Consider the following 27,998-nt stretch of genomic DNA (forward strand, 5'->3'; position numbering starts at 1 on the left):
GGCTGGTCTTGAACTCCTGGCCTCAGGTGATCCACCCTCCTCAGCCTCCCAAAGCGCTGGGATTACAGGCGTGAGCTACTGCATTGGACTCGTTTGCCCACTTTTTTTTTTTTTTTTTTGGAGACAGTTTTGCTCTTGTTGCCCAGGCTGGAGTACAATGGCGTGATCTCAGCTCACCAAAACCTCTGCCTCCTGGGTTCAAGCGATTCTCCTGTGTCAGCCTCCCAAGTAGCTGGGATTACAGGCATGCGCCACCATGCCCGGCTAATTTTTTTGTATTTTTAGTGGAGACAGGGTTTCTCCATGTTGGTCAGGCTGGTCTCGAACTCTCGACCTCAGGTGATCCACTCGCCTCAGTCTCCCAAAGTGCTGGGATTACAGGTGTGACCCACTGTGCCCAGTCTCTTTATATATTTTGGAATCTTAATCTTGATCAGATACATGACTTGCAAATGTTTTCTTCCATTCTGTACCGTCTTTTTTCTTTTTTTAGAGCTGGAGTGAAAGTTTATTAATAAGCTTTAGAGCAGGAACAAAGGGAAGGAAAATACACTTGGAAGAAGGTCAAGCTGGTGACCTGAAAGTGCTGTCTTTTCACATAACTTTTTCTTTTTTTTTTTTTGAGACACAGTCTTGCTCTGCCGCCCAGGCTAGAGTACAGTGGCGCAATCTCAGCTCACTGCAACCTCTGCCTCCCAGATCAAGCGATTCCCCTGCCTCAACCTCCCGAGTAGCCAGAATTACAGGTGCGCGTCACCACACTCGGCTAATTTTTTTTAATTTTTAGTAGAGATGGTGTTTACCATGTTGGCCAGGCTGGTCTCAAACTCCTGCCCTCAAGTGATCCACCGCGCCCAGCCTGTTGTTTCACTTTAATATGCCCTTTGATGCACAAGAGTTCATTTTGATGAAGTCCAATTATTTTATCCATTATTCCTTTTGCCACATGCTGTAGCTCCACTCATTTTGATTTCTGAAATGGGTTGAGATGGAAGAAGTTCCTTGATACTGAAAAATTCTGGGTGACAGAATCAAAACTAAATTGAACTTTTGCCAACTACAACTAAGAGACTAGTTGTAACTGGGGATAATACAAGCATTTCTAGTACAATGCAATATACACATTCCTAAATAACCCTTTAGTTCTGCAAAATCACAAATTAAAAATAATCAAGCTTATAAGAAAAGTTAGGTTTGAGGTAGTTACTCATAAGCAACTTTGTACAGAAAACTAAAAATACTAGCAGTATTAAAAATACATGAATTCTTAATAAAGAAGCAACCATAAGTATCAAATTTTACCCTTAAAAAAGATGAAGGTAACTTGATGAAAAGGGATATAAGGACTGAAACTGCAGAACTATGAAAGAAGAGGTAAAATGTACAAAAATTACATAGAACCTTATAAACTTCCCTTGGCCAAACTGTACCAATGCCAAGGCTGAGGGATGAATTCCATGTGCACACTTTTGTATTCCTCTGGGACATACTGCTGCAATCAACTGTAATAATAATGTACTTGGTGTACCATGTACCAAAAACATGTACCATGTACCAAAACATGGTGTGTGCCATGTACCAAAACATAATACACTAGGGAAAAGCACATATGACCCAACATGATTTCCTCATTGTTGTGATATAATTTACTTTTTAACAATTGGCTATAAGCTAATTCACATTATAGTAACATGAATTTCAGTAGGGTAAACCACACTTACTACACACTTGGCAATGAATAAGGAAAAGTCCTTCTGTTGGGGGAACTTATGAAAGGGGATTACCCATTCCCCCCAATTTCAAATCTCTGATGTTAGTAATAATAAATCCTATGAACAAGAACAGGAAGAAGAACTATCTTATATGAGGTGGTCAAGGAATGACTTACTGAGAGATATTTGAGCAAAGACCTTAAGGTAAGGGAACAGGCCATGTGACTATTTGGGGAGAGTGTTCCAGGCAGAGAAAATAGCAAGTACAATGGATTTGACATGGAAATATGTTTGGCATGTTCAAGAAACACAGGGAGCATTTTGAGCAGAGTGATGTGAGCCTTCTAATCCATGAATATGGTATAGCTCTCTTTATTTGGGCTGTCTTTAGTTCTCTCAGCGATATTTTGTAGTTTTCCATGTCTAAGCCTCGCATATATTTTTAAAATTTATCCCCATTTCATTTTCATTTGTTGGATGCTATTGTAAATAATATATTTTTACATTTCATTTTCTCATTGTTTGCTGCTAAACACAGAACTACAATTGATTAAGCAGGTGCAGTTGCTCACGCCTGTAATCCCAGCACTTTGTGGGGCCGGCGCGGGCAGATCACTTGAGGCCAGGAGTTCGAGACCAGCCTGGCCAACACAGCAAAACCCAGTCTCTACTAAAGATACAAAAAATTAGCCCAGTGTGGTGGCGCACACCTGTAATCCCAGCTACTAGCATACAAAAAATTAACCGGGTGTGGTGGCGCACACTTGTAATCCTGGCTACTGCAGAGGCTGTGGCACAAGAACTGCTAGAACCTGGGAGGCGGAGGTTGCAGTGAGCTGATATGGTGCCACTGCACTCCAGCCTGGGTGACAGAGTGAGACAAAAGGAAAGTACAGGGAAGGAAAGGAGAAAGGAGGGGAAGGTTTTGGGGGAGGGGAAGGAAGAGGAGAGGGAAGAGGGGAGGGAAGAGGGGAGGGAAGAGGGGAAGGCTGAGGGAGAAGGGAGGGGAGGGGAGAGAAGAGAGAAAAAAGAAAAATAATACAATTCGTTTTTGTACGCTGACCTCGTATCCTGCAACCTGTTACATTCGCTTATTAATTCTAGTTGCTCTTTTTTTGTGGAGAAGGTAGATTATTTAGGATTTTCTATGTATATAACAACACAGTCTAAATAAAGGCACGTTTACATCTTGACTTATTTCTCTTGCTTTATTTTATTATCTACAACCTCTAATATACTGTTGTTCTTTATTTGACCTTAGGAAGCTCTAGACTAAACGCTCTGCCATTAAAGTGTGTTAACTGTACAAAATTTAGCACATTAAAGAAATGTTCCTCTGTTCCTAGATTCCTGAGTTATCATGAGGTGTATTTCACCAAATGCTTCGTCTATGCCTACTATGATGGTATGATTTTTCTTCTTTACTCCATTAAGGCAGCTAATTACTTTCATTTTAAATGTGAAACCAACCTTGCATTCCTGGAATAAAGTCCATTTGAGTCATGATGTACTATTCTTTTCATAAATTCCTGGATTTGATTTGCAATTATTTAGTTAATAATTATTATGTTCTTGAAAAAAATCTCTATGTTCATTAGGGATAGGTCATATCTTTGGTTTTAGTATCGAAGACAAGGCTGATCCCATAAAACAACTTGGAAAGCATACCCTCTTGCATGTATTGGAAGAGTTTAAGATTCATATTATTTCTTCTTTAAACATGTGATATAATTCACCAGTGAAGCCATTTGGGCCTGAGGTTTCTTTCAGAAAGGTTTTAAATTAAGATCTCATTTCTTTAATATATGCCTACTTATTCTATCAATTACTAAGAGAGGACTGTTAAAATATCCAACTATACAATTATAGATTATTTCTCCTTCCAATTCTGTCAGTTTTTGCCTCAAGTATTTTGATATTCTGTTATTAGGTATATATGACAAACTGACCCCTTTATCATTATAAAAAGATCCTCTTTATTTCTGGAAATATACTCCTTGCTCTAAAATCTACCTTGTCTAATATTAATATAGCACTCCAACTTTAAGATTTGGTAGCTGATTAGATGTGCCCAGTATATTTTTTAGTAGTTTCTCTAAGGTTCATAATAAACATCATAACTAGTACCATCTACCTCCAAATGGTATTATACCACTTTTAACATAATGTAAGAACCTTACAGAATTATACTTCCATTTTTTCCCCCTCCCATCATTGGGCTATTATTATTTTTTAAAATTTCTTTGTTACACTTCTACATTTTACTGCTAAGTGCCATAAATCCTATAAAACATTAAAATATTTTACTGTAAACAATTATCTTTTAAATAAATTAAAAATTGAGAAGAAATATTTTCTATTTCCACACATTTTTACCATTTCCTGTCATCTTCATTCCTTTTGTGTAAGTTTCAATTTCCATCTGGAATAATTTTTTTTCAGGCTAAAACACTTCCTTTAACATTTCTTAAAAGCACAGGTAAAAAAACTCTCTCAGCTTTTGTCTGTCTGAAAAATGTATTTGGCCTTTATTAATGATATTTTTGTCAGGAATGAATTCTAAATTGATAGCTTTTCCTTTCTGAACTTAAATATTACTCCATTGTCTTGCGGCTTACATTGTTTCCTTTTTTAAATTCCTTTTTTGAAAGTAAATTTAAGAAACTTTTTATTTTGAAATAACTTTCCAGAGAAGTTGCAAAAATAGTACTCAGTTCACAAATACCTTTCATCCAACTTCCCCTGATGTTAACAACTTATATAACCCAAGTATGTCAATCAGAAACAGGAAAATAACATTGGTACAACTAATAAACTACAAACCTAATTTGCCAGATTTTTTTTTAACTTTTTTTATGTTTCAGGATCCAATTCAGGTTCCCACACTGCATTTAGCTGTATGTCTCCTTAGTCTCCTCCAACTTAAGACAGTCCCTCAGTCTTTCCCTTTCTTTCATGACCTTCATACATTTAACAAATAATGGTCAGGTATTCCACAGAATTTACCTCAATTTAGGTTTATTTGCATTTTGGGGTGGAGGAGTCAGGAATGTCACAGAACATCACAGATATGAAGTTTCACCTTTCTCAGTTGATCATATCAGGGAGTACAAACTATGAACAGATCTATTACTCCATTTTCACGCTGCTGAGAAAGACATACCCAAGGTTGGGTAATTTACTATTGAAAGAGGTTTAATGGACTTACAGTTCACATGGCTAGGTAGGCCTCACAATCAAGGCGCAAGGCAAGGAAGAGCAAGTCACATCTTACATGGACGGCAACAGGCAAAGAGAGAGCTTGTGCAGGGAAACTTCCATTTTTAAAACCGTCAGATCTCATGAGACTTATTCACTATCACAGGAAAGACCCGTCCCCATGATTCAATTACCTCCCACCAGGTTCCTCCCACAACATGTGGGAATTGTGGGAATTACAATTCAAGATGAGATTTGGGTGGGGACACAGCCAAACCATATCAACAGGTCTTATTACTAGTGTTATTAACCCTGAATACACTTCAAATACTTGGTTAAGGTGGTATCTACAGAGTTTCTCTCTATTGCAAATTTACTGTCTTCCACTTGGTAATTAATAAATTTCTTGGGAGCCAAGCGCCTGTAATGCCATTGCTTTGGGAGGCCAGGAGTTAAGAGACCAGCCTGGGCAACATATAGCAAGATCCCATCTCTACAAACAAAACACAAAACAAAACAAAACACTAGCCAGGTGTGGTAGTGCATGACTGTAGTTCCAACTATTCAGGATGAGCAGGAGGATCACTTGAGCCCAAGAGTTCAAGGTTACAGTGAACCATGATTGTGTCACTGTACTCCTGTGTACATTTGATGAATAATGGTCAAGTATTCCATAGAATTTCCCTCAATTTAGGTTTGTTTGCATTTGGGGGTGGAGAAGTCAGGAATGTATCGCGACAAAAAAAATTATTGGAGAAGATCCTTTCAGACTAAATAATTATCATGTTTCTCATCATATTTTTGCCCACTGATTTTACATTCCATTCCTGGCTCCTGCCGCAACAATTTTTAGTGTAGTATTTGCCTAACAGTGATTCAGTGTTTCTCTCATTCTTTTTACAGTTCTTAATTGAAATTCTGCTTTTGCAAGTTGTTTCTTCCACCCCATTCATTTGTTTATTCAATTATTTATTTTTGCTACTATGGACTCAAAGATATTTTATTCTATTGGTTATAATTCAATACTACCATTATTTCATTCCAGCTCTGGCCATTAACAGCTCCTTCAAGCCAGCTCCTGTGTACTTCTAACATGTCCCATCCTTTTCTGAGCACTTCTTTGTTTTCTAGGATCACAAGATGTTCCAGGATCATTCTGTATTTCTCCTACCCCAGCTCTGAAATAAACGAGTTCTTCAGGGAGCCCTAGTTCCTTTTATTAAGAAATTGTATTTAAGCCAGGAGCAGTGGCTCACATCTATAATCCCAGCACTTTGGGAGGCTGAGGCAGGTGGATCGCTTGAGCCCAGGAGTTCAGCCTGGGCAACATAATGAGACCTCGTCTCTACAAAAAATGCAAAATTTAGCCAGGCATGGTGGCACATGCCTGTAGTCCCAGCTACTAGGGAGGCTAAGGCAGAAGATCACTTGAGCCCATGAAATTGAGGCTTCAGTGAGTTGTGATCCCACCACTGCACTCCAGCCTGGGTGACAGAGTGAGACTCTGTCAAGAAAGGAAAAGAAAGGAGAGAAAAGGGAGAAAAAAAAAGGGAGGGAGAAAAGGGAGGAGGGATGGAGGAAAGAATTGTATTTATAGTCCAAGATCTGGGCATTAAGTGTCTTTACTGCTACCTCAGCATCATTTCTTCTATGACTTCCCAGCAAACAGAGAGAGGAAATATTTACATTTACGTATCTATATGGAACCATGAGTTCATACTGATACCTCCAATTCCAATCCAATACCACAGTTCATTCTAGCCTTCTTCCTTTCCTTACAACTTCTTTCTTCAACAATGAGAAACCCAGCTGTCATTATCTACAAATTTTTACTTAAATGTTTAATCCTAGTATGTGTATATAACGTATGTGTGTGTGTGTGTGTTTCAAACTTGCTAGCTCCTACCCCCACCCCGTGAGGAACCAGATTTACTAACTAGAATAAAATACGTGTATGTGGTTCTTTTTCTCTTTAGCCTTACCGTATGTAGCTCACAAAAAAATTTTTTGAGATGGAGTCTTGCTCTGTTGCCCAGCCTGGAGTGTAATGGCACAATCTCAGCTCGCCACAACCTCCGCCTCCTAGGTTCAAGCGATTCTCATGCCTCAGCCTCCAGAGTAGCTGGGACTACAGGCGGGCACCACCATACCCAGCTAATTTTTGTATTTGTAGTAGAGGCAGGGTTTCACCATGTCACCAGACTGGTCTTGAATTCCTGACCTCAGGATCTGCCCACCTCGGCCTCCCAAAGTGCTGAGATTACAGGTGTAAGCCACCACACCTGGCCGAGTCAAAATATTTTCCAAAGTTTCTTTTATTCTTCCTCAGTGTGATTATGCTGTTCATTTGTAATACAGTTACATTCATTTGTTGGCTTGCAGTGTTTCTGAGAAAAAAGTCAACAGTTCCTATCTTTGCTCCTCTATATAATATGTTCTTTTTTTACTCTGGCTTTTAGTAACTTGACTAGGATGTGACTCAATGTGATTTTCTTCATATCTACCCTACCTAGGTTCATCAGGTCTATAGCCTTCATCATATGTGGAAACTCCAGCCGGCCATTATTTCTTCATACTTTTTCCGCAACCCCTCCCCTCTTTTCCTAGACTCCAATTACATGTTATCACCTCAGAAATCACCCTAGTCCTACCTACTGACCAGTAAATACCTGTCAAAAATCAGCTGACCAGAAATCTAAAGTTTTATTTCTGGATTCTCAATTCTATTCCATTGATCTATACATCTGTTCTCAGGCTAGTACCACACTGTCTTATTACCACAGCTTTCTTTTAAGTATTGAAATCAGGAAATTTGAGACTTCCAACTTTTTCTTTTTCAAGCCTGTTTTCATTATTCAGGGTCCTCTGTATTTTCATATGAATTTTAGGAGCCATATGTCAATTTCTGTAATCAAAATTTTCATAGGAATTGTATTGACTCTATAGAGCAATTTGGGTAGCATGGCCATCTTAACAATATTAAGTCTTCTGGTCTACAGACATTGGATGCCCTTCCATTTACTTAGATCTTTTAAAATTTCCTTCAATAATGCTTTCTAGTTTTCATTGTCTTACACTTCTTGCGTTAAATCTATTCCTAGGTATTCTTTTTGATGCGACTGTAAATGGAATTGTCTTACTTTAATTTTTGGACGATTCATTGCTAGTGTACAGAAACACAACTGATTTTTGTATATCCCATCTACAGACTTTTACTTTATTTATTTATTTATTTATTTTAGACGGAGTCTCGTTCTGTCTCCCAGGCTGGAGTGCAGTAGTGCAATCTTGGCTTACTGCAAACACCGCCTCCCGGGACCAAGTGACTCTCCTGCCTCAGTCTCCTGAGTACCTGGGATTACAGGTGAGTGCCACAACATCCAGCTAATTTTTTGTATTTTTAATAGAGACAGGGTTTCACTGTGTTAGCCAGGACAGTCTCCATCTCCTGACCTCATGATCTGCCCACCTTGGCCTCCCAAAGTGCTGGGATTACAGGCCTGAGCCACTGTGCCCAGCCTCCCATCTATAGCCTTTAAGCAAGGTAGCAATTCTATTCTGAAGTTCCTACACATTATACGGCATTAAAATTGTATTACAAATTAAAACAAAAGTCATTCTAATAAAAAAAAGTCATCCAAGTAAACAAAAGCAGCTGACATTACACAGTAATGTATCATAAGTTCTTAATGCCCAACAACTGTTGAATCCATAGATGTAAGTCAGAATAAAGAAAGTCTCGTTACGCACTATTATAGAAAGATTCATAAGGTCATTAAGATTCTCAGAAATCTGATGAATTCCACAGTACCAGCTAATGGACAATAATACAAAAGCAAGAGAAGCAACACCACAAAAGCAGGAAATTAATGTGTTTCTCTATGCACAAAAGATGTGTTGACTTTCACACTCCACCAGAATAAGAAATTTTCTCATTTGACAATTTAAAATTTCCTTTAATATCTATATTTGTAATACACATGTACTTTTAACAAAAAAAAACTTACATTTCACAAGATTTTTTAAAAAATCAAATGCTCTGAAAAAGTAAAACACAATCATATGTCTGAATTATTCTGAATTCAAAATTGGTGTAGTAGAAATTACTGCAGATTTCACAAAAGTCCTACTAAGATGTATCTCCAGAGGTGGTTTTAAATTTGGCATGTGTAATTAATTCCTTGAGTTCCTAATAAATTCCTTCATTTCTTTTATTTCTGAGCTCTCTTTATAGTGCTCTTTTGACACTTTTCTGTTTTTTTTTTCCTCGCTCTTGTCCCCCAGGCTGGAGTGCAATGGTGTGATCTCCGCTCACTGCAACTTCCGCCTCCCGGGTTCAAGCGATTCTGCCTCAGCCTCCTGAGTAGCTGGGATTACAGGCGCCTGCCACCACGCCCAGCTAATTTTTGTATTTTTAGTAGAGACAGGGTTTCACCATGTTGGCCAGGCTGGCCTTGAACTCCTGACCTCAGGTGATCTGCCCGCCTCCGCCTTCCAAAGTGCTGGGATTACAGGCGTGAGCCACTGTGCCTGACCTCTTTTGACACTTTTCTAAAAATAGGAGAAACTTTTTTGTGTAAAAGAACTGAGTAAGTAGATTCTGCGATGAAACCCCATTTTGCCGCTTTTGCTGTCAACTCCACTATCTAACACTTTGAGGGCACCTTCCAAAAGGGTGTTCTCCAGAACATGGCAGTATCTTATGTCCTTATCAGGAGGAGATCATCAAGAGTAATCCTGCCTCAAATAACTACCTAGATTCCTACAAAGCTACTCCCAAAAAACTGTGATGGTGTCAGGTTATAAACTACACACCAATAAGCAAATACGAGTTTAATGTCAACAGCAAATTCACTTTCAGAATTAAGAAAAGCAGTACAGAATGTAGTAATTAAGAGAATTCAGAAAAACATGGTCTCTGGCTCTGCCACATTCTAGCTTTGTGGCATCAGGTGAAATTTTAACTTCTCCAGGTCTCTGTTTTCCCCACCTACAGTGGGTATTATCATTTCTATCTCCAATATGTTACGGGGATTAAATGAGATCATGTGTAGGAAGCCTAGGACAGGGCCTGGGTACATAAACAGCCCTCAATTAAGCTATTAAATTCTCTTGCTTCTGGATACTACTCTAGCTATTCAATTTCAGCCTTCTCCCAATCCATCCCTTTGCCACTAGTGAGCCACATGTCTGTCTTCTTTTTGGCCTGCCCTTATTGATACACCTCCCTGATCCAGCCCAAACTGTATCCCAAACACCATGACTCTCAGGTCAGCAACTCTATTCTCAATTTTCTCAGAACCTGCTTACTTATCTCCTAACCCCCTGCTTGTCTTCCACCCCCTAACCCTCCACCTTTTAAGGACATTTGTAAGTTTTCATATTTTTCTACATCACTGAAAAATGAATTCAGATATTATCCTTAAAGGCCACCAAATCCTCAGAATCCAAGACTTGTTGATTAACTGTTTCAAATTTATTAGTGCATAATGCTTACTTCCCACATAATGTCATGACAACTTGTCCCTTGGTCATGATTATTCTGTATTAGAAGAAACATAACCACTTTAAATTCCTGCTAATTTGTTTACCTCCTTCCTTCTCCCCTTCTAGCTTTCAGTTCAGAGTTTATGTTTTCCTTTTAAAAAATTTTGTAAAACCTTTCAAGCAAACTGTTCTTGAGCTTTTTTTAATCAGAGAGACAAAACATCTGCTTAAACAAGTTAAACCTGTGCTTATCCATTCAAGACCCCTCCAGTCAAAGCATAAAAACAGTTCATTCAAACAAAGAAGAGGGAGGAGGTGGGTGGGAAGTATCTTCACACAGTATCAGGCAATACATGACTTAATGGAGGAGATAAGGACTGTTCTCCCTATTGGAGAAAGAAAGAATAGCTCTGCTTTTGGTACTAAAGAATTTAGGGTACAATGATTTGCTAAGAAAGTATGACTGGGAAAAAAAGAGACAGAAAGGTACTACGAAAAATTGAACACAATGTTCTCTAATTCCTTACTAATATTTTACCTTCAACTTATCTCACCTTGGCATCTTTTGTATTTTGCTCTCCAGGAAGCCTGTACTCTGATAATACTCCATCTAGCTGCTCCAAAATTTAGAACCAGTCCAGTCTCTCCAAGAGCTACCAATTAATCTCATTTTCTACTCCCAAGAAATGTGAGAGAAGAACTTCGACCTTTCCCAAGTTTTTGTCCCTCCCCAAAGTCCTTGGCTTTTATTACTGTTTTTATTAACATTTATAGTGCTTACTACATGCCAAACATACTCCAAGCATTTTACAAGCATTTACTCATTCGATCCTCATAACAGCTCTTAGAGTGTTGTAGATGAGAAAAACGAACGCAGAAGGAAGTTAAGTAAGTTATTCAGGCACACGAGGCTAATAAGTGACATGAGTTCGACTCCAGATCCCATGCTCTTAACTATGAACGCTCCTTCTCACTTTTTTCAACATTTAAAGGCCAGGTGCAGTGGCTCACGCCTGTAATCCCAGCACTTTGGGAGACCAAGGCAGGTGGATCACCTGAGGTCAGGAGTTTGAGACTAGCCTGGCTAACATGGTGAAACCCCATCTCTACCAAAAATACAAAAATTAGCTGGGCATGGTAGCAGATGCCTGTAATCCCAGCTACTCGGGAGGCTGAGGCAGGAGAACTGCTTGAACGCAGGAGGCAGAGGTTGCAGTGAGCCAAGATCATGCCATTGCACTCCAGCCTGAGCAACAAGAGTGAATCTCCATCTCAAAAAAATAAAAAATTAAAATTAAAAAAAAAAATAAAAGTACACTTCTCACCGTTTCTAGGCCCTCAATTCCACAATCACTTGCTTCCAATCCCAACTATACAATTTGATTAGAGATAAGCAGTTTAAAATATTTTAAGTCATCTCTAATTTGCCTTCATTCCACCATTTATAATCTAGACAGTTCTCAAATCTGTTTCATTCAAAATACTCTTTGTAAGGGTCTTTTCTCCACTACCATACCATCATCTCAGGCTCAGATTACCAATGACCTCCAAGGCAATCTTCCTGATACTGTCTCCTCTTCTGTATCGCTCTGTATTTTCTCATGATTCTGATCTTCTTAATATAAGATGCCTTTCATCATGTCAATCTTGCTGACGTTTCTACTAGACAAAGTCCAAATTCCATTGCCGGTTTTTCACAGCACTCCACATAAACTGCCTCTGGTCTACATATTCAACCTGATTTCTCATTGCTCTAAAATATATAACATCCTCTAAACTGTAATCAATGTACCCATTGTAATCTCCCTTTATTCATATTGATCAACTAACTGCCTAGAAACCCTCCGATTCTTTCTATTCAGTCAAATCTTATCTACATCCATTTTTAGTTTTCTTCATAACACTTGAGCTCAAATCATTCCCTTCTGTACTTTTTCCTCCCTTTACTACAGTGTAATATGGCAACCAGACTAGGAATTGGAAGGTAACTGTGGAGTCCTTTCTTATTTATGCAGTGTTCATAGCCGACTGTAACTATCTGATGCTCTTAGCACTGTACTTACTCTTCTGTTTTCTTATCTATACTGCCAAGCTCTGAAAGCCTACAAACCACATTTCTCAGACTCCCTTGCAAGCTGAGTTCTGGGTAGGTTCTGCCAATGAAAGGAACTGGCAGAAAATTAAAAAGTAGGACAAAAGGAAAATCCATCTGATCCTGGTGACAGCTACAACATAGTCAGTGGCTGTGGCTTGAGCTCATAGGCAATACAATGGTGGGAAGCCCAGTACAATGGCAATAGCCCAATAGTTTATCAGTAGTAGCAACGACAACAGTTCTTGCTTAATCAGCAAAGGGATACCTCTAGCAGCTCAGCAACAAGTAGAGGTTTAGGGAGATCCAGTCCAGATAAAACAGCAGTTTGCTGATCTCTGGTTAATAACCCCTTCTCCCATTTGTTCCTCTAGCCCTTCCATCACTTTTGAAACAATTCCTGCATTAAATCCTTCTCTACTTTTAAAATCAACAACACTATTCCCAAATCAAATCTGAAGTGGTTCCTGTTTTTCTGATGGGACACTACCAATACACACCAAATCTTACTCTCTCAAGCTTAGAGATAAGCTTGAGATAAATCTCATCACTGAAACTTGGATCAAATCTATTACATAGAAGCAATGAAAGAAGTACACCACTGCTTCTCAAATTTTTTGTTCTGCGACCTCCTTTACACTCCTCAAATTCCTGAGGATCTCAACAAACTTTTGTGTAGGTTCTACAAATTCATATTTACCATATTAGAAATTAAAACTAAGAAAAAAATTTAAGTATTTAATGCAATTTAAAATAAACCCAATCCATGTTAACATAAATGACATTTTGTTAAAAATTACTATATTTTCCAAAACAAAACCGCAACTGTAATGTTTAGCTTAATAGATAACACTTGGATTATACCTGCTTCTGCATTCAATTTGTTGTAATATGCTGTTTTGGCTGATGAAGCATATAAAGAATATGAAGTACATGAAGAAAATCTAGCTACATACAGATATGTTGCTAGAAAAGGGAGTATTTTAAGAACCTATTCAGATAATCCTAAATATTATTCTTCAACACTACAAAGCTCAGCAAGTAATTTCTTTTTTTCTTTTTTCGCATGAGTCACAAGGAACAAGTAGTAATTTCTTAAACATTAGTTGCAAGGTAGAATCTGAAACCCTGTCAACGGTGTTTTCATGTTCTATTATTATTTTTATTATTATTATTATATATGTATTTTTTAGATGGAGTCTCACTCTGTCGTCAGGCTGGAGTGCAGTGGTTTGATCTCAGCTCACTGCAACCCCCACCTCCCGTGTTCAAGTGATTCTCCTGCCTCAGCCTCCCGAGTAGCTGAGAATACAGGTGGGTGCCACCATGCCCAGCTAATTTTTGTATTTTTAGTAGAGACCAGTTTCACCATGTTGGCCAGGATGGTCTCAATCTCTTGACCTCATGATCCAGCCGCCTCGGCCTCCCAAAGTGCTGGGATTACAGGCGTGAGCCACCGCACCCAGCCATGTTCTATTATATTAAAATCCATCAGTTACTTTGCACTCTGAATGGGTCTTTTTATCTGCACACAATTTTATAACAGCATGTATTGGTCATTCGGAAATTAACAGTTCATTAACACAGTTCTTCCAAATGTTGGCGTATTTCACTATACAATATGAAAAAAATAATATTATCACCATGGACCTCATCAAGAGAGTATGTACAGAAAAGCTGTCACACTCACAGCGGCAGACACAAGTTTTCCAAATATATTTTATTTATTTATTTATTTAAGGGACTGAGTCTTGCTCTGTCACCCAGGCTGGAATGCAGTAGTGTAATCACAGCTCACTTCAGGCTCAAACTCCCAGGCTCAAACAATCCTCCCGCTTCAGCCTCTTGAGTAGCTGGAATTACAGGCAAGAGTGACCTTGACTGGCTCAAAATTCCAAACTTCTTTTTTTTTTTTTTTGAAATGAAGTCTCGCTCTGTCACCCAGGCTGGAGTACAGTGGCGCTATCTTGGCTCACCGCAACCTCCGCCTCCCAGGTTCAAGCAAATCTCCTGCCTCAGTCTCCCAAGTAGCTGGGATTACAGGTGCCCACCATCATGCCTGGCTAATTTTTGTATTTTTAGTAGAGATGGGGTTTCACCATGTTGGCCATGCTGGTCTTGAACTCCTGACCTCAGGGGATCCGCCCACCTTGGCCTCCCAAAGTGTTGGGATTACAGGAGTGGGCCACCGTGCCTGGCCAAAATTCCAATCTTAAAAGCATAAATTTTATCAGTGGCAACAAATACTGTCACACTTCATTCATTCAAGACAGTATCTGCCAAGGACTCAAGTCTGAATAACCATAGTTTGCCAGTTGTTCTTTCAAGGATAAATGATGTCCTATAAAAATGGTGGCCAATCCAAACAATTTCACAAATGCTTTTGCTTGAGACAACCATCACTGTCTCAAAATGAGGCAGAAGTGCTTTATATTTACTTCCCATTTCATCATACACCAAAAAGACATATGCTCAAAGGTCAAGATCTAATAAAAATTAATTCTACCTCATCAAGGATATTCTTAAGGAAAATTATTTTAGTTTTCTCTTGTGAGTACACAGTGGTAAATACAATGACTACTAGTCCAGCTTGGTTCCATTGTCTTGATTCATGCTAAGGTCAGCAATTTTACATACCATTGCTTCTGCATCATCAGTACAAGCATCAACGTAGTGAAAAAGGCAAATGTCTTAGAATTATTATGAAAAGTTTTGACCTTCTGGTCAAAAAAACTCCCTAGGTGGTGGTCAGTGGGGATCCACATGTTGAAAACCACTGAGAAACAATTACATTTGGTAAGAATTTACATGCCATACAATGGGATGCTTCTATTATGTATTCATTTGCTCTTGCAATAATCTTAAAAGACATTTTTTAAACAGATAAGAAAATTTAGGTGGAACCAAAAGACAAATCCAAATGTTTCTATAATTACAAAGCTTTCCATAGCTATGTTTAAGACTTGGCTCTGATATATTTGTCATATTATCAAGGGCAGGTCATTAAACTCTGCTTCCTTACCTGTAAAATGATAATAGTTACCCACATAGCTTGCCCTCTTCATAGTATTGTACAAGGTTCACAAGAAGGAAAACAGAAGCACTCTAAAATTTTTCTTAAACTATTTTAAGTATGATGAAACAAACAAAACTCAATTCCAATTCCAAGAATAAAAAAATCCTTGAGGTTCAAAAAGTCACTTTAAGTGACTGTGAAAATGTACCTATCTGTTTTAAAACAGGTAAAAAACAGATAAAACCAGATTTAATACTACTTCACTGAAATCACACAACTACTTCATTTAATCTAGTCTTTTCCCACCATTTCCTTTTGATCTCTCAAGCCTATCTGCCTGTAGCAAGTTCTCATTTGCACACGTCCTAGAAGAGCCAAAAGCAAATTCTCTACTCTGAAAAACTGAGGCCAAGACGGCCACATCCTGTGATAAAGCCAAGGATGCATAACTTCAAGTCCAAGGATCTCTAGAAGAATTCGTGTAGCTGCACATCCATTATAGCTCAATATAACACACAATGCAGAGTGAATATAAATCTAAGACTGACACACACACAGCTCCCCCAAACCAAGATTATTGTCAAAAGTAACTGAGGCCAGGTGCGATGGCTCATGCCTGTAATCCTAGCACTTTGGGAAGCCGAGGAGGGCAGATCACTTGAGATCAGGAGCTCGAGAGCAGCCTGGCCAACCATGGCGAAACCTCATCTCTACTAAAAACACAAAAATTTGTAGGGCCTGGTGGCACGTGCCTGTAGTCCCAGCTACTTGGGAGGTTGAGGCAGAAGAATCACTTAAACCTGAGAGGTGAAGGTTGCAGTGAGATGAGATCATGCCACTGCTCTCCAGCCGGGGCAACAGAATGAGACCCCATCTCAAAAAAAAAAAAAGAAAGTATCTGAGTAGTTGTTTTTCCTTTTTTCTTTTTTTTTGGGGGGTGGGGGGGGCAGGGTCTCGCTCTGTCGCCCAGACTGGAGTGCAGTGGTGAGATCTGGGCTCACTGTAACCTCCGCCTCCTGGGTTCAAGTGATTCTCCTGCCTCAGCCTCCCAAGTTGCTGGGATTACAGGCGCCCACCACCATGCCCAGCTAATTTTTGTATTTTTAGTAGTGACAGGGTTTCACCATATTGGCCAGGCTGGTCTCAAACTCCTGACCTTGTGATCTTCCCAAAGTGCTGGGATTACAGGTGTGAGCCACCAAGCCCAGCCAGTTGAAGTTTTTTTAAATGCCCTTCTATTATCCTCAAGATATGTCTCAAAAAGTTTAAATTATAGAAAAACAAAAATCTGTAAATCCCAAAGAACACTACGACTCAGCATTAATTCTAAAACTGTTGGGGTTATCTCTTTTACTAGTGGGAAACACGCAGTTTACTGTGCAACTAGCCAAAGGCCTGCTAATGCTGATGGGACCATTAGCCTCAACCATGGTTCTACTGCAGAAATGAAAACCACCTTACTAAAGCCAACTTTTTGGGCATTAAAATTTCAAAGCATCTCAATGCTGTTCAGAGGGCAAAGAGGCTGTATTAGACATTAAGAAAGAAATTATCAGTTGAAATTAAGAATATATATGTGAGAGATTATAGAAAAACTTAAGACAAACTAGAAATTCTTAAATTCAAACTGCCACTAAAATGTAAGGCAGTGCATCAGTAGTTCCTGAGCTATGTGTACTGTATTCTCTCCCCCACGAAGAGATAATCTGCATGAAAACAATAAATGAAACTTTTGAAACATCTCTTCCGTCTGACTTCTACAGAAGAGGCAAAATGTGTCGTCACTAACTTTGCTTAGCTGGTTTTAAGCCTTGCCCACAATGTCTGAGAAAATGACTCAGCAAGACTCAGCCCATATGTTAACCAGAGTTAAGCGATTAACACAATTAAAGTTAAGCACACGTTTCCCAAACATGCCCAATTTACAGATAAAGAAAGAGGCTCAGTTTAAATGACTTGCTCAAGCTCACAAACCAAATTAACTATGATTAGAACTCTGTCTCCTGGCTCAGAATTGTCTAATGTATTTGGCACTAAAAAGATTACCTCAAAAAAAAAAAATTAAAGGCTCACTGTCAGTCACTGATGGGTATTTTCACATATAATCACTCATAATCCTTAAATATTAAATAATATACAGTAGAGTTTAAATACATCTTTGAGAAGTCTTTAATTAGAAAATTCCAACTCCAATCCATTTTCCACATTTTCTGGGCCAACCATCTTTTAAAAATTGAATCTAACCATGTCACATCCCTGCTCAAACCTTCCATGGAATTTGAATCCTTAGCATGGACTACCAGGCTCTGCACAATCTGGCTCACACCCACCTCTTCAACATCTATTGCTTCTGCTAGCCTCACAAGTCACATTTGCAACACAGATCATCTTTCAGTTATTTCAACTCAAAAAGCTCCTTTACTAAGGACCTTTTTGTTCCCACTTCCTCTGCCTGGAATGATGTTCTTCTACCTAACTTCCAATCATATCTCATGTAGCAGTATAAATGTCATTTCCCCAGGACAGCATTCTCTAGGCCACCTGACCATCCCCTGAAATAGATTAATAACCTGTTTATTCTCATTTCACTAACTAGAGAACTACTCTGGTTTGATGTTTCTGTTTACTTGATGAACATATATCACCCCCCACCAGCAAATTCTGCTGCAAGTATGGTGACCATAAGTCTGTTTGACTTTAAGTCTTCATTTATGATTGGTGTTTCCAAACATCGTGTACAAATCTACTGTCTCAGACTTTGCATTTCTAACAAAGTTGCATTAAAATAAGTATTGATGGTTTCACAGACATTGAATTGGTGTTTCTAACTTCTGACAAGGTCTTACACAGTAGTCATGTGACATGTGCATTGTAAACAGCTATCACATTTTAACACATGATTAAATCTAACAAGACTAGTGGTAGTCTGCCTCTTTTCTTAACCCTTTACAAATTTGAAACAACTGACATTTTCCTTTTTAGGACACCAAGTCAATATCAAGTATGGTAACAGGCAGCTAACTCCCTCCTTCAGGTCTTGACAGTTGCTGGGAGGAGAATATTCGAGGCTGCTGCCCCCACCCATCATCTGTGCCATGGCCAGTTCCTCAGCCAACAAGAAGCCATCAAAATACTGTCAGTGAGATCAGTAGGAAACGTGGAAAAAATATATACATGGGAAATGTGTATGAGTGGTCCTTTCATAGAGTATGCAGATACAGTATAAAACCCTTTTGCTACAATGACCTTTTCATTGTTACACAGTGTATATCTACAACTAATCTATGTATTTTGAAATAAGCCCTTTAGATAGCAATGCACTCAAGTATATATTTAAAGTGGTAACAATGACTTCAAGCAGCAAATCTGAAGAAACATCAACATTTGGCTAGGTGAGGTGGTCCACAATTGTAAACCCAGCACTTTGGAAGGCCACGGCAGGAGGATCACTTGAGCCTAGGAGTTTGAGACCTGCTTGGGCAACATAGGGAGACCCCATCTCTACAAAAAATACAAAAATTAGACCAGCATGGTGGCTCACACCAATAATCCCAGCACTTTGGGAGGCTGAGGGAGGTGGATCGCTTGAGGTCAGGAGTTCGAGACCAGCCTGGCCAACGTGGATAAACCCCATCTCTACTAAAATACAAAAATTAGCCTGGCGTGGTGGCGTGTGCCTGTAGTCCCAGCTACTCAAGAGGCTGAGGCAGAAGAATCACTTGAACGTGGGAGGTGGAGGCTGCAGTGAGCCGAGATTGTGCCACTGCACTTCAGCCTGGGTGAGAGTGAGACTCCGTCTCAAAAAAAAAAAAAAAAAATAGTGATGGTATGGTTTTGCTGTGTTCCCACCCAAATGTCATCTTGAACTATAGTTCCCATAATCCCCAAGTGTCACGGGAAGGACCCGGTGGGAGGTAATTGAAGCACAGGGGTGGTTACCTCCATGCTGTTCTCATGATAGCGAGTTCTCACAAGATCTGATGGTTTTGTAAGGGGCTTCGCTCGTCTCTCATTCTCTCTCCTGCCGCCCTGCCTTCCACCATGACTATAAATTTCCTGAGGCCTCCCCAGCCATGTGGAACTGTGAGTAAATTAAACCTCTTTTCTTTATAAATTACCCAGTCTCCGGTATTTCTTCATAGCAGTATGAGAACAGACTAATACAATCAACATTTAATTCAAAGGCAATAAGCAGTTATTGTAAAATTGTGTCTGAAAATGACAATACATGCAGCTGTAAAAGATGCCTTTACAAAACATTCTGTGAAACATAACTTGTAATTAGATCCAATGACTGTTCTTCTGAATTAATCTTTTTTTTTTTCAATTCCAAGTTTTCTTGTCCACTGGGAAAAAAAAAATCAGTAATTGTTCATGTTGGCTTCACTAGCAGAAATTCCCAGAGACAGCTGATGCAAGTTTATCACTATCATGAGACCTCTTCCATAGAAAAACCATCATCACATTAACTGCTTGATTTCTTTCATCCAATTCATGGAATCAAAATAAAGCTTTTGAAAGTTAACTCTGTTCAAAGTAAAACATCTCATATGACTGTGTATGTTGTGAATTGTTTAAAAATATGTAACACTGAAGATAAAATTTTTGTTTTAGTGATGATGAGAATACAAATATTGGTTAAGTAGACTGTCATGGTAAAAAGAATATTCCCACTAAGCTAAAACAAAAAAAGGATAAAACAAAAAACATACTTGAAATGATTATGGAGTATACATTACTCATAACTATATGCAAAAAGACTATAATATTTTACCAACTGAAAGATATGCTGTAGATGTGGAAATGTACAAATATACACAGTAACTCAACTATAAAATATGTGATCAAGATGACGATTTACATATTAAATACATATAAATGACAGCATGTGATTTCTGTTACATGTCAATGATATTTTTCGAAATGTTTGAGCCTTTGAAGAATTACTTCATAAATCAACTTAAGTGTCCTACACTGGTATCAAGTTTTATAAATGAGTCTTCTGATTTTTGGTTGAATGTTTTTTAAAATCATTAAATGTTTTCTAATCAGTTGGAAATATTCAATCAAAGTATTCAATAAACTGAAGTGCCACAAAAAAAAAAATCTTCAGGTTTTGAAGTCTTTGGCAAATTGTAGTTGTTGAAAACAAAAGCTTGCAAACAAGGAAGTGCCAAATGAAAGTGTTGACGATTTCCAACTTATCAACCATAAAACACAACTTAGAGGGCTGTAAAAAATTATATTAAATATATATAGCCATACTGGAGAAAACAATCCAGAAAAACACAAGGAACATGGCATTAGAGATACAGCTAATAAAGGCACATGAAAATGCACAAAGAATGATTCTACCTGGGTCATGGTTTTTTTTTTTTCTTTTTCTTTTTTTCCTTCTTCTTAGGGTCATGTTTTTAACAAGCACTGCTGTTCGGTCAGTCAACAAACACACTGAATACTCACTATGGGCACAATGAAAAACTGAGAATGCCTAATGGCTGGAATGACCATGTGACTTATTATCCAAACTGAAACACTCTTTTAAAGAGCCAGTGTCTTGCTCTGTCGCCCAGGCTACAGAGCCTGCAGTGGCGCAATCAGAGCTCACTGCAGCCTCGAACTCCTGGGCTGAAGTGATCCTCCTGCCTCAGCCTTCTGAGTGGCTGGGACTACAGGTACACACCACCATACCCAGCTAAGACAGTGAGTGTGTGCGCACATGTGTGGAGATGGGGGTCTTGCTAGGTTGACTACGCTGGTCTCTGACTCCTGGCTTCAAGAGATCCTCCACTTCAGCCTCCCAAAGTGCTGGGATTACAGGCATGAGCCACCACACCCAGCCCAAACTGAAACATTCTTGAAAGAGAAAGAGGGTGTTAAAATGATTACATAATTTGTTGAAATATTTGTTCATTTGTTGAATAATTTGTTCATTTTTACCTATTTAAAAACTATTTTCAGGCTGTGCACAGTGGCTCCCAGCACTGTAACCCCAGCATTTTGGGAGACCAAAGCAGGCGGTTCACTTGAGCTCAGGAGTTTGAGACCACCCTGGGCAACATGGTGTGCACCCCCATCTCTACAAAAAATGAAAAAAAAAAATTTTTTTTCCCCAAAAAATTAGCCAGGCATGGTGGCACACCCCTGTAGTCCCAGCTACTCAGGAGGCTGAGGTGGAAGGATTGCTTGAGCCCGGAAGTGGAGGTTGCAATGAGCAGAAATGCATCCCAGCCTGGGTGGCAGAGTGAGACCCCATCCCAAAATACAAAAATAAACACTCTACAAAAACTATTTTCAAAAACAGTTGTATTCATTAAAGCAAAAATAAACGTCTGTAATCACCAAAGCAAAAGCTTCCATGCTTATACATCCTTGGCTTTATCACAGGATTTGGCCCTCATTATTATTTATTAATTACAAAGGGGAAGAGTACTTTCAATGAAGAAATATGGCAAGCTATAACCTACCAAAAAGCTCAAATTTATTATCTCCAAAAATAGAACAAAATGACATTAAGCAGCTCCTACTGTGATGAACTGAGAAAGACATTACTGCCTAGGCGGGCAGATCAGCTGCGGTCAGGAGTTCGACACCAACCTGGCCAACACATAGTGAAATCCCATTATCTACTAAAAATTACAAAAATTAGCTAGGCATAGTGGCACACGCCTGTAGTCCCAGCTACTTGGGCAGCTGAAGCAGGAGACTCATTTGAACCTGGGAGGCAGGGGTTGCAGCGAGCTGAGGTCACGCCACTGCACTCCAGCCTGGGCGACAGAGTGAGACTCTTGTCTCTCCAAAAAAAATGGTGAGAAAACAAATTGTGAAACATTCTATTAAGACTCATCCAAAAATGTCAATGTAATGACTGGATCTGTTCTGGATTAAGGAATATAAAGAGACAAGGCAATTACATTCAATGCATGATCCTGATTTGAACTCTAGACATCTTACCAGAACCACCACTTGCCAAAATGCAAAAAAGTTGAGGAAGCCTGAATAAAGACTATAAAGTATATATTATTTACTAATATTAAACTTCTTGCATGTAATGATACTGTGCTTATGTAAGACAATGTTCTTGTTTTGAAGAGGTACATGCTAAAGTATTTAGAGATGAAGTGTCAAAACATCTGTAGCTTACTTTTCAAATTTTCAAATGGTCTAGCAAAAAAAAAAAAAAAAATCACACAATGTGAGTGAACAAATGTAATAAAACGGTAATAATGAGAAAATCTACACAAAGGGTATATGTTCAACTGCACAATTTTTCCAGAGTATCAGTAGGTATGAAACTTTTCAAAATAAAAAGCTGAAAGGGAAAAAGGGACATAAGGAAGAGATGGTCCTCTTCTCCCAGACGATCTGTCCAATATGACTGGAGTCTAAAACTGCCAAGGCTATCTACACAAGAAAGCTAGCCTGAGGAGGACAGTCTAATAGATTGACCATTAGATTTTAAAGAGAACTAGATTCCTGATTTTTTTTTTTTTTTTTTTTTTTTTTTTTGAGATGGAGTTCCACTCTTGTCGCCCAAGCTGGAGTGCAATGGTGCGATGTCAGCTCACTGCAACCCCCGCCTCCCGCATTCAAGCCATTCTCCTGCCTCAGCCTCCCGAGCAGCCGGGATTACAGGCACCTGCCACCATGCCCGGCTATTTTTGTATTTTTAAGAGAGACAGGGTTTCACCACGTTGGCCAGGCTGGTCTCGAACTCCTGACCTCAGGTGATCCACCCCACTGCAACCTCCCAAAGTGCTGGAATTATAGGCATGAGCCACCACACCTAGCCAAGATAACTTAGATTCTTGAGGTTGCTCAACAAACTAACCCTAGAAGTGGCAATTCTTTAGAAGGTTAAAGTTCTTTAAACTTTTTCTTGTTGTTTAAGCCAGTTTGAAGGGTTTTTCTTTCCTTTTTCATTTATTTTTTATTTATTTATTTATTTTTTTTTTTTTTGAGACACAGTCTCGCTCTATTGCCCAGGCTGGAGTCGAATGGCATGATCTCAGCTCATTGCAACCCCCGCCTCCGTGGTTCAAGCAATTCTCGGGCCTCAGTCTCCCGAGTAGCTGAGATTACAGGTATGTGCCACCAGGTCCAGCTTATTTTTGTATTTTTAGTAGAGTTGGGGTCTCGCCAGGTTGACCATGCTGGTATCAAACTCCTGGCCTCAAATGATCTACCTGCCTCAGTCTCCCAAAGTGCTGGGATTACAGGTATGAGCCACCGTGCCCAGCAGCACTTTCGTAGTTTTGTTTGTTTGGGGAGGAGGGGATGGGCTGTCACTTCCAAATAAAAGCATCATAATACATAGATCCACTGGAAAAAGTATTGCCACCAAAATTACACTAAGGCTACGGAGCAGAGGATGGGCTGCAATGAAGGATTATAGTATTTATACTTTCTATGCTATACAATCTATTACTATGTTTTTAAACTAACAGGCACTACTTTTTAAAATTTAAGTTTAAATAAATATAATTCCAACAAAAACAGATGTATATATTATTGCCTATTATGGGAAATTACCCTTACTATAGTAACTTACCACACACAAAAAAAAATTATTCTGAACCAAAAAAGACATCACATACAGAAACCCCAACTCCACCCCTTTTCTGCAAGCTCCTAGAACCATCACCTGTTCATGGTAAGAGATTTTGCTGTTTCAGCAGGTTCCTTTAAAAGCGTATGATGTTTAGCCTGGGCCACAAAGTGAGACCCTGCCTGTATAAAAAAAAATTAGCCAGCTACATGGGAGGCTGAGGCAGGAGGAGCACTTGAGCCCAGGAAGTCAAGGCTGCAGTGACCTGAAATTGTAGCACTGTACTCCAGCCTGAGTGACAGCGTGACATTCTGTCTCAAAAACAAGGGGGGGCGGGGCAGGAGCAGATATGAAGTGAAGAGAGATGACTGCTTAAAATTACCGTTAAGCGAGAAAAATAAGACTGGGGACAATGACTCACACCTATAATTACAGCCCTTTGGGAGGCCAAGGCACGAGGATTAATGGAAGGTAGGAGTTCGAGACCAGCCTGGGAAACCTAACAAGACCCTGTCTCTACCAAAAAAAAATTTTTTTAATTAGCCAGGCATGGTGGCATGCACCTGTAATATTAGCTACTTGGGCAGCCAACACGGCTGTGGTGGCCTATTACTGTGCCACTGTTCTCTAGTCTGGGTGACAGGGCAAGACCCTGTCTCTCAAAAGAAAACAGGGCTGGGCACGGTGGCTCACACCTGTAATCCCAGCACTTTGGGAGGCATAGGTGGGCAGATCAATTGAGCTCAGGAGTTCAACACCACCCTGGGCAACATGGCGAAATCCTGTCTCTACAAAAATCGCAAAAAATTAGCCGGGCCTGGTGGTGTGCACCTGTGGTCCAAGCTACTTGGGGGCGCTGAGGTGGGAGGATAGCTTGAGCCCGGGATGCAGAGGTTGCAGTGAACTGAGATGGCACCACTGCAATCCAGCCCAGGTGACAGAGCCAGACCCTGTCTCAAAAAACAAACAAAAAAAAAAAAAGAGAGAGAGATAAATGGAAAAAAAAAATTTTCAACTGAGTATCAGCTCTTTCAACCTATATTTTTAAAGAAGCAAATCAAGTTATTGTATATAAAAAAACTACATCTAGTCTGTCTATAACCACTCCCAAAATTATATGTAACTGAAGAAATCACTCATCTAGAAGCTATTTTTCAACGAAGTTTTTTTCAAGTAGCAAAATGGAAGCTCTGTAGCCATCTTGAAAGACATTTAAGTAGGGCCAGCAGATTTTTTATTGTTGTGTTTTCATAACTAGTAAGTTTTACTTTTTTAAAAGAAAATATCTATTTCCAGCTTCTCTGGCATAATGTGATAGAAAGAATATGGTTTCTGGAGTCTGACAGACCTGGATTAGCAATTCTGGTTCTACCACTTACTATTAGCTACATAACCTTCTTTGATAAATTACCTAATGTTTCTAATCCAAAATTTTCTCACTGGCGAAATAAGGATATACGATTTTCCTCAGAGAACTACTGTGAGAACAGGCCGGGTGCGTTGGCTCATGCCTATAATCCCAGCACTCTGGGAGGCCGAGGCGGGCGGATCATGAGGTCAGGAGATCAAGACCTGGCTAACACAGTGAAACCCCATCTCTACTAAAAACACAAAAAATTAGCCGGATGTGGTGGTGGGCGCCTGTAGTCCCAGCTACTCGGGAGGCTGAGGCAGGAGAATGGCGTGAACCTGGGAGGCAGAGTTTGCAGTGAGCCGAGATCGTGCCACTGCACTCCAGCCTGGGCAACAGAGCGAGACTCCGTCTGAAAAAACAAACAAAAAAGAACTACTGTGAGAACAAAACGAAAGAGTAATATATATAAAAGCACTTCACACACACAGCAGTTGTTCAATCATTTCCTTCTCTTTCCCCCTCCATATTAGAGAATTCATGGCATTCACACGAATTCACAAATTCTAAATCCAAACAAGCTTCTTCAAACTCTTGCCAATGAAGGAGGATTTTAAAAGACTGGCATTATAAGTAATCTGCCTCTACCTCCAATTCTAGCTATTATTATGTGTTCTTAGAACATGACCATGATGGTATGGCCTGAACTATGCTATGCAATCCCAACCTAGTTTTGACAATCTTTTAATATTTTTATTGTGGTAAAAAAACACATAATTTAAAACACATCAAAGCTCTTAAAACTTACCACTAACAATTTTTAAGTGTACAGTTCAGTAGTAATTTTCAATGTTGTGAAACGTATCTCCAGAACTTTTTCATCTTGCAGAAATGAAACTCCATATCCGTTAAACAACTCCCCTTCATCCCTTCCCTCCCCCAGCTCCTGATAACCACCAATGGACAGTTAAGTTGTCTCCACCACTTGGCTACTGTGAATAGTGCTGTTATAAACATGGGTATGCAAAGATCTCAAAACCTTGCTTTCAGTTCTTTGGGATATATACCTGGAAGTGGGATTGCTGGATCATATGGTAATTCTATTTTTAATTTGTTGAGTAATTATAATTTTAATACCAAAATACTCACAATTTTTACCCCAACAAATTTCTGCAATATTTACTTACCATGTGCTTCTCAAATTTTGCATTTAGGTTAAAAAAACAAAATCCCTAAACTAAGGGTTATTCTAATGTATGCTTGCTTATGCTACTAAATGTTAGAAGTTATATTCTATCTAGTACATTGTGTTTATTTGATACATCTGTCTCTCCCACTAGAATAAAATTTCATAAGACAAGAACTTTGCTGCCATACCCCCAATATCTAGCACACACTGGACTACTCAAACATTCGAATGAATGAATGCATTAGCAAAACAAAAATATACTGCATCTCCAACTTTAAGTTTGTTGGGGCTCCTAAATAAAGAGTCCACTGTAATGATCAAATACAGATTTCCAAACTGGTAAAGCAAACAAGCAATTAGTATAATACTTCACACTGCAACATCAACTTTTATAAAGCACCTACTACATACAAGGAACTGTATTTAAGATACACAGCTGTTAAATGTGGTCTATGATTTAGAGATCACTAGAAACAGATATTAAATCATTTTTGTCTTTCAAATATTTGAGAATGTACAGGCATTGTCCTAGGGAGATATACAGGTGAGGAGACATCCCTGCCCTCAGCAGTTCAGATTCTAAAGGAGATGGCCAATTAACAAAACAAGTAAAACTTAATCAGAAGTCATATTAATTACTGTGTAGAAGTCAGGTAAGCAGAAGGGTAGATCTGAACTGGAAGAGGGAAGCTGTTGCTATTTTATTATAGGACAGAAAGGGAAGACTTCATAGATAAAATGCTATCTGAGCAGAAACCTGGAAGAAATGAGAGAATATGCCACACAAGTAAGTACCTAGGCAGAGTGGCTACAGCCAGAGAACAACAAGTGCACAGGTCCTGAGGCAGGAGTGTGCTTGGCAAGTTCCAAAGAGAGCAAAGATGAATTGTTGCAGGGTAAACAAAACAAACAATCTAAGTTAGGAGTTGAAGCTCAAAGCAAAGAGGTATCAGATTTAGCCAGGGCACAGTACAGTGGTGTACATCTGTAATCCTAGCTACTTAGGAGGCTGAGGTGGGAGGACTGCTTGCACCCAGGAATTCCAGGCCAGAGTGAGCAGCATAGCAAAACCGTCTCAATTTAAAAAAAAAAGAAAAGAAAAAAGCATCTCAGGATATCATGTAAGGACACTGAGCCTTACATGTTCTTTCTGAGATTGAAAGCCACTAAAGGTTCTAAGCAGAGGAGTAGAAGAGTGACATATATGAATTCAACTTTAAATGAATCATTACAGGTGCCCCCTTGTCAAGAAGGGGTTGTAGAGGACAAGAAAGAAAGCAAGGAGACCAGCTAAGAACTTACAATAATCCAGGCAACATGATGGTGTCATGGACCAGGATGGTAGCAGCGGAGATAATGAGAAGCAGGGAAATTCTGGAGGTTAATCCAAAAGAATCTGTTAATG

The 27,998-nt window shown here is 39.2% G+C and overlaps 1 protein-coding gene and 1 long non-coding RNA gene across 2 annotated transcripts in view; both read right to left on the minus strand.

Moving 5' to 3' along the window:
• RAB10 (RAB10, member RAS oncogene family) overlaps nucleotides 1-27,998 on the minus strand; it is a gene marked incomplete at its 5' end in the record, with an annotated part of 102,850 nt that overhangs the window by 51,141 nt on the left and 23,711 nt on the right.
• LOC134759653 (uncharacterized) overlaps nucleotides 93-27,998 on the minus strand; it is a 47,517-nt gene continuing 19,611 nt past the window's right edge. The window contains exon 2 of the long non-coding RNA XR_010136204.1: nucleotides 93-27,989. This is a non-coding gene — a long non-coding RNA (uncharacterized LOC134759653). The remainder of the gene's footprint in view (nucleotides 27,990-27,998) is intronic.

Source organism: Pongo abelii, chromosome 12 (assembly GCF_028885655.2).
Source record: "Pongo abelii isolate AG06213 chromosome 12, NHGRI_mPonAbe1-v2.0_pri, whole genome shotgun sequence".
NCBI lineage: Eukaryota > Metazoa > Chordata > Mammalia > Primates > Hominidae > Pongo > Pongo abelii.